This window comes from Herpailurus yagouaroundi, unplaced genomic scaffold (genome assembly GCF_014898765.1).
Source record: "Herpailurus yagouaroundi ecotype Mexico unplaced genomic scaffold, PumYag 166, whole genome shotgun sequence".
Classification (NCBI taxonomy): Eukaryota; Metazoa; Chordata; class Mammalia; order Carnivora; family Felidae; genus Herpailurus; species Herpailurus yagouaroundi.
The window spans coordinates 5,593,148-5,600,823 of NW_024412407.1; positions in this window are offsets into that span (position 1 = coordinate 5,593,148).

Consider the following 7,676-nt stretch of genomic DNA (forward strand, 5'->3'; position numbering starts at 1 on the left):
ACTCAGCTTCATGCTAAGCATGGAGCTTGTTTTGGAGTTTCTCTCTCCCTCTCTCTCTGCCACCCCCCACCCAGCTTGTGCATGTACATGTTTTCTCTCTCTCTCTCTCAAAACAAATAAATAGGGGCACCTAGGTGGCTCAGTCAGTTAAGTGGCCAACTTCAACTCAGGTCATGATCTTACAATTCGTGAGTCCAAGCCCTGCATCGAGCTCTCTGCTCACAGCGCAGAACCTGCCTGGGATCCTCTGTCCCCTCTCTCTCTGCCCCACCCTCTCTCGCACGTGCATGCTCATGCGTGCTCTCTCTCTCTCTCTCTCTCTCAAGGGTGAATAAACATTAGAAAAAAGTCAAAATAAACATATTTTAAAAATATCAGACAGAATAAACAGTGAACTGAAGAATAAGAACGGTAACAATTTAGAGTCATTTCATATATGTTTTTCCGAGCTTTATGTCACTTGCAATTTTAAAAAGATGGATTCTCTGTGTCCTGCCAAGTACATCTTCCTTAAACATCCCTTTTCTAATATTGCTTTATTGATCCAGGGCCTTTAATGACTCTCTCCTTGCTAATGCACCAAACCTAAACTCTACTTGCTTTAAAGGCTGTCCAAGCTGGCCCCGCCCTTCCCATCAGCTCCACCCAGCTGTGGTCAGGCCAGCTGCTTCATCCTCCAGCATGGGTCTTGCTCACTTCTGCTTCAAGCACTTTTGCCACCTTTTTGCCTGAGGCAGTCCTTTGCCTGTGCACATCTTAGGGACTATTCGATGCTCAGCTTCATGAAATCTCGCCTGCCTGGTCCATGCCTCCCTGTGCCCTCTGATCTCCTGACGCATTCATAGTAAATAGCATCCAATTTAGCATTTAATTATATATGCTCACCTCACATAATTTACTGTTGTTTTAACGTGTGTTAGTCATGTTTCCCCCAACTAGATTATAAATCTAGTGGGGGAAGGAACCATGATTTATACTCGTTTAAAATCATAAGTTCTGGAAGCAGAACTAGGTAAGGTTCCTCATCAGTAAGAAAACCACTGGCCCTCCTGCTTGCCAGCTGTGTGACATCGAACAAATGGCCTAACTTCTCTATACCTTCATTACCGATATTTAAAATGGAGATGATAAAAACACCTATCTCATAGGAGTGGCTGTACTCCTAAATGCAACAACTCATATACAGTGCTCAGCAGATACCTGGCACATTGTAAGAATTTGATAAACGTTAGCTAATACTATTATCCCCCACATTGCTTACCATATCATTGAACACTGAATAGATGCCCCCAAATTAATTTTTGCTGATCTAGGTTGCAGACAACTCTCTTTTGGATGCCTAAGAGAATGAGAAACTCTTATCTTAAGACAAAAAGTGTGTGTTTGTACAGACAATAATTATTTTCCAACATTTTTCAAGACAACTTTGCCTCCCAAGTTTTGGGGAGTGTCTCACCATGGCCCTGCATGTATTCCCTCGCCTGGGTCCTGGAGTCCAGGTCAGGAAATCAAGAGGATCTCCCTCATCTCATAAGGAAACAGGGAATGACCATGAGATGGCTGGGGTATTCTGGATGCCAGGTACCAGTCATCTGCGAAGAATCCATACTAGAGTCCCCACGTGTGTCATCCTCTATTTTGGGTTGTATACACCTCAAGGAAACAAACATATATGTTTCTGTTGGTAGTTGCGGCGACAGTGTGTCTAGTGGCGGGCAAGACAATGATAAAGGTGAGAAGAAGGCAATTAAAGGCCTGAGGCTGAGCTCCAGACACACACTATTATTATACTTTATATTATACCAATTACCATGCATGCCCCTCCCTCCCAATACTTTACAAACTAAATGGCTTCAACCAGCCTACTTGCAAGAGCCAAAGTCCCACGGGCTGCACCCTGGTGAAATCCTGGGGACTCGGGTTACTATGGAGAAAGCAAAGTGTTGCCGTGGGGGGAAGAATGGGAGACTGTAGCAGCTAGTACTACCTGGATGGTCCTGGGACATGTGCGAGGATCCATATCATAAAAGATCGTAGAATGTGAATTGCATCGTAAAGCAAACCTCTGGGGTTTTTCTTCCTCTTTTACATGTAAGTGGTATGTTTTCCAAATGAAAGATTATTTGAAAAATGGGTTGGCTGAAAAACGGAATGGATTTATTTATTTTACGACATGAAGATATAAGGCACAGAGGCTAGAAGGCAATTGCACTGAATCACAATCATCAGCTGACTATTTCCTTTGTCCAAAGCTCTCAAAGTGATCAACGAGGGGCCACAGCTATCAGGCATGGTGAGAATCAGATGCAGATGTGGTGGGAGGCCAGGGGTATCATGAGAACAGTGAGTACACCTAGTTTCCAGCCTGGGTCTGCCACCACCTGGCTCTGCCCCTTTGGACAGATCATCTCACTTTTCTGATCTAAGTTTCCTCATCAGTAAGGTGACCAGTAAGGGACAGGGAGATCATCTCTAAAACTCTTTCCAGTGCTGAGATTTTACGGTTCTGTTGAGTCGAAGAAAATCTACGAATTTTTCTGCATTTTGCATTACCCTTTCCCTGAAAGATCCATCTTTTCCTCTCCCCTGCTCCTTCCCTCTTCCTTCCTCCCAAACCATCCGAGCATGCACACCCTGTCCCTTTCTCCCTCTGACTTGCACTTTAGAATCTGAAAAATATTCTCAAGCTTAAAAATATTGGTGGCAATGATGTGTTCCTTAGATTTTTTTCCCCTCTGGAGGTGTCTCAGAGGCATTTGCTGAAAACTTGAATTTAAATTTGTAGTTTCAAAGGAAAAGGAAGGAGGATGATACTGAGTGCCTGGCCAGGCGGAGCTAGCTCAAGACAATTTCCCTATACGAGCTGAACAGCAGTTCCACACAAAGCTAACGAATATGTGGCTTCCCTATTTCCCTTCAAATGGTTCCTTAGAATTAGGATCGCCCTAAAGTCTCCGTAATTGTTCCAAATCACACTAGGTCTTTCAATACCGTTCTCTGGTATAATTTCTGAGCAAGCAGTCAGCATAAAAAAGGACTAGGTCAGCTCTCTTTGTGTGTCAGCTCTTGGCAAAACAGCTCCTTTGGGACGTGTCTCCTGGCATCCACCCAGCCTGACTATCAACAATAGAAGCTTCTCTTTGTGCTTCCAGTAAGTCATAAATAAACCTCCTCAATCCTACCTGTTTTTTGAGAAGAGCTTCAACCGTCCTTTACCTTAGGGTAAAAAGAGAGAGGAGAGAGACATGATTGTTGCTTTAGGAAAATAGTTTTTATTTATTTTTTATTTTTTTATTTTTTTTAATTTTTTTTTTTCAACGTTTATTTATTTTGGGGACAGAGAGAGACAGAGCATGAACGGGGGAGGGGCAGAGAGAGAGAGAGGGAGACACAGAATCGGAAACAGGCTCCAGGCTCCGAGCCATCAGCCCAGAGCCTGACGCGGGGCTCGAGCTCACGGACCGTGAGATCGTGACCTGGCTGAAGTCGGACGCTCAACCGACTGTGCCACCCAGGCGCCCCGAGGAAAATAGTTTTTAAATATTCACTTAAGCAATTGTTCATTTTCGTCGTTCTCTACTGCCAAACATTTACATGTGTGATTTGGGTTCCAGTCCCTTTAGTTGCCAGGTTTGAGACTGAACTGCTTTCCCACCTTATGCGAATTGCCTTTTCTGAAGCAGCAATCCTGTGTATGGAAAGCTTTCTTCGTTGTAGAAGAAGGGCTCCTTATCCGAGCAGCAGGGAAGGCATACCCTACGGTAGGGTAACACCACACAAGCAGCAGGGGCAACGACTTACCTGGCTGCTTCAGAAACCCTAATAACTGTCCCCAAAAGGTGAGAGGGCCAGGACTGTGGAGTCCCAGGCAGCAGGCCAATACTAAAGGAAGAACAAACTAGCATTCCTGTTTAGCTAAACAAGAAAACAACCAATCTCAGTTGCAGCTCAAACAGGTTAGATTCCTTAACCACCTCTCATCCAAACCTCCTCTGAAACATTAAGCCTCACACTACTGTTCTGAGGTAAACGTTAATCCTATTTTCCGGCAAGATGTAGAATGAGGTCAAACACATTATTTCCTACAGCAGTCAATGTTGGAATTAAAGAAATCTGCTGAATCCATTCTCAAAACTATGTAAATTAGTCATTTCAGCTGAGTCATCATTGAGTTCAAATGAACAACATGTTTCCTGGGCATGAAAAATGGAAGTATGGATTTTTTTTTTTTCCTTCTGTCACATTCCACTGGCCATGAAAGAGGTCCAGAAGGACCAGAAGTGAGTATTACCAAAGAAAGTCTCCTATCTGCACTTCGGTCCCTAGGAGGAGAAACAGATTTCTGTGTTTATTCATGCTTTCTTATAATGCCAAACTCTGCAAGAGAATTTTGCACATGTTCCCACGATTCAGACAGATTATTTATGTGACTGTTTTTAAGTTATGAAATATTTTATATAAAGATAAGAATTTAAGTAATGTAGAGGCGCCTGGGTGGCTCAGTCAGCTGGGTCCAACTCTTGATTTTGGCTCAGCTCATGATCTCACGGTTTGTGGGTTTGAGTCCCTGCTTGGGACTCGCGCTCTCTCTCTCTCTCTTTCTCTATGCCCCTCCCCAATGCACATACATTCTCTCTCTCTCTCTTTCAAAATAAATAAATAGGGACGCCTGGGTGGCGCAGTCGGTTAAGCGTCCAACTTCAGCCAGGTCACGATCTAGCGGTCCATGAGTTCGAGCCCCGCATCAGGCTCTGGGCTGACGGCTCAGAGCCTGGAGCCTGGAGCCTGTTTCCGATTCTGTGTCTCTCTCTCTCTCTGCCCCTCCCCCGTTCATGCTCTGTCTCTCTCTGTCCCCCCAAAAATAAATAAACGTTGAAAAAAAAATTTTTTTAAATAAATAAATAAACATTAAAAATATATAAAAAAGAATTTAAGTAATATAAGATGCATTTTAAAGCATAATAATAAAACCAGTATTCATGAGGGATGCCTGCCTGGCTCAGTCTGTGAGGCATGGACTCCTGATCTCAGGGTCATGAGCTCAAGCTCCATGTTGGGCATGGAGCCTACTTGAGAAAACAAAACCAGTATTCATGAAACTACTAGCATCCCAGGGAGCAAACCACCACCCACTGATGAAGCTCCCTGTTTCCCCTGCATGGCACCCCTGACTCCCCCATGGAGGAATGTGCTTCTCGCTCTTGCTTTTCTTGATAGATTTGCTACATATATATGCATCTCTAGATAAAAGTGTTTAGTTCTGCTTGGCGTCCATACTAGTTTGCTAGAACTGTCGTAACAAAGTAGCATAAACTGGGTGCTTTAAACAATAGTCATTTATTGTCTCACAGATCTGGGGGCCGAAAGTCCTAGATCGAGGTGCCCTCAGGGTTGGTTCCTTCAAGGGCCGTGAGGAAAGGGGCTGCTCCAGGCCTCTCTCCTTGTCTGCAGATGGCCATCTTCTCTCTGAGTCTTCACATCGTCTTCCCTCTATGCCTGTCTGTGTACACATTTCCTCTTTTTATAAAGATATCAATCATCCTGGATTAGGGCCCACCCTAACAACCTTACTTTCACCTGATTACCTCATTAGAGACCCTGTCTCCAAATAAGATCGCATTCGGAGGTACTAGAGGTTAGGACATCAATATATAAATTTTAGAGGGGGATGGGGTGTCTGGATGGCTCAGCTCATTAAGGGACCGACTTTGGCTCAGGTCATGATCCCACAGTTTGTGGGTTTGAGCCCCGCTCTGTGCTGACAGTTCCGAGACTGAAGCCTGCTTCGGATTCTGTGTCTCCCCCTCTCTCTGCCCCTCCCTAACTTGTGCTCTGTCTCTCTCTCAAAAATAGATAAACATTAAAAATTTCTTTTTCATTTTAGTGGGGGGACATAATTATCCCATTAGACTCTCACAAATAGGTTCCCAGGGAAGCAGACTCTGAAAAGCAACCACAATATTTATTAATATATTGGAGATCAACATCTAGGGAAAGGAGGGCTAGGAAGCAGAATTTTGGCAAACAGACAAGTCAAGTTGTGATACAGGCTTAACAACTGCCGCAGTCAACCCCACAGGTTGCTCAGGATGGCCCTTTAGAGTTGTTTCACCTTGGGCTGAGATGACCAGGGCTTTTACTGCCACATCAATGTCATTGGGCCTAGCTGCCTGAGAAAGGGGCGTGACCTTGGGCAGAGAGCTCTCTGTAGGGGCTAACAGCTGAGGGCATACACCAACAGCACTCCCAGCAGGAGGAGCAATAACCACCAGTAAAGGCAGATCTGGGCAATGCATCACAGAGCCCATCACACTGGATTCTATCAAAATGAAATATGTTGTATGTTTTCTGCAACTTGCTTTTCAAAAATTTTAATGAATATTCTCAAACACATTCACAAGTAGAGAGAAGAGAGGCGCCTGGGTGGCTCAGTGGATTGAGCGTCTGGCTCTTGATTTCCATTCAGGTCATGATCTCATGGTTCATGAGATCAAGCCCCACATCGGGCTCTGCTCTGGCAGTGTGGAGATTGCTTGGGATTCTCTCTCCCTCTCTCTCTCTCTCTCTCTCTCTCTCTGCCCCTTTCCCACTGGCATTCCTTCCCTCTCTCAAAATAAATAAGCTTAAAAGAAAAAGAAGAGAGAATAGTGTAATTAACTCCTATATACCCATCAACTAGATTCATCTATTATCAAGATTTTGCAACACTTGCTTCATCTAGCCCTTTCTCTATCTCTGGCTCTCTCCCTTTTTTTTTTTGGCAAATCACTTTATTTTATTTTCATCATTATTATTTTTTATTTTAGAGAGAGAGCGTACACACACATGGGGGAGAGGGGCACAGGAAGACAGAATCGTTTTAAAGAATGTTTAGGGGCGCCTGGGTGGCTCAGTCGGTTGAGCGTCCGTCTTCGGCTCAGGTCATGATCTCACAGTCTGTGGGTTCGAGCCCCGCATCGGGCTCTGTGCTGACAGCTCAGAGCCTGGAGCCTGCTGCTGATTCTGTGTCTCCCTCTCTTTCTGCCCCTCTGCTATTCATGCTCTGTCTCTCAGCAATAAATAAGTGTTAAGAAAAAAAAAAGAATGTTTAAATGTTTACTTATTGAGAGAGAGAGAGACAGAGAAAGAGATGGCAGGGGATAGGCAGAGAGAGAGAGAGAGAGAGAGAACAGGCTCTACACTGTCAGTGCAGGGCCCGTCTTGGGGCTCGATCCCATGAACCGTGAGATCAAGACCTGAGCTGCATGGAGAGGCAGACGCTCAACCCACTGAGCCATCCAGGTGCCCCTAGAGAGAGGGAGAGAGAGAGAGAGAGACAGACAGACAGACAGAGAATTTAAGTAGGCTCCACGCTCAAGCTGAGCCCAATGCAGGATTTGATCCCATGACCCTGGGATCATAACCTAAGCTGAAATCAAGAGTCAGGCACTCAATTGACTGAGCCTCCCAGGCGCTTGTCTCTCTCTTTCTTTATGGCAGACTTCATGTTGTTGTACCTCTGCACACTTCAGTATCCATCTCTAACAATATGGACATTTTCTTACATAACCTCAATGTCATTATCACATCTAATAAATTAACAACGATTCCTTGGGCCATATTCAGAGTTACCCGATTATCTCAAAAATTTTATTTTTATAATTTATTGGTTTTAAGTAGGATCCAGACAAAGGGAA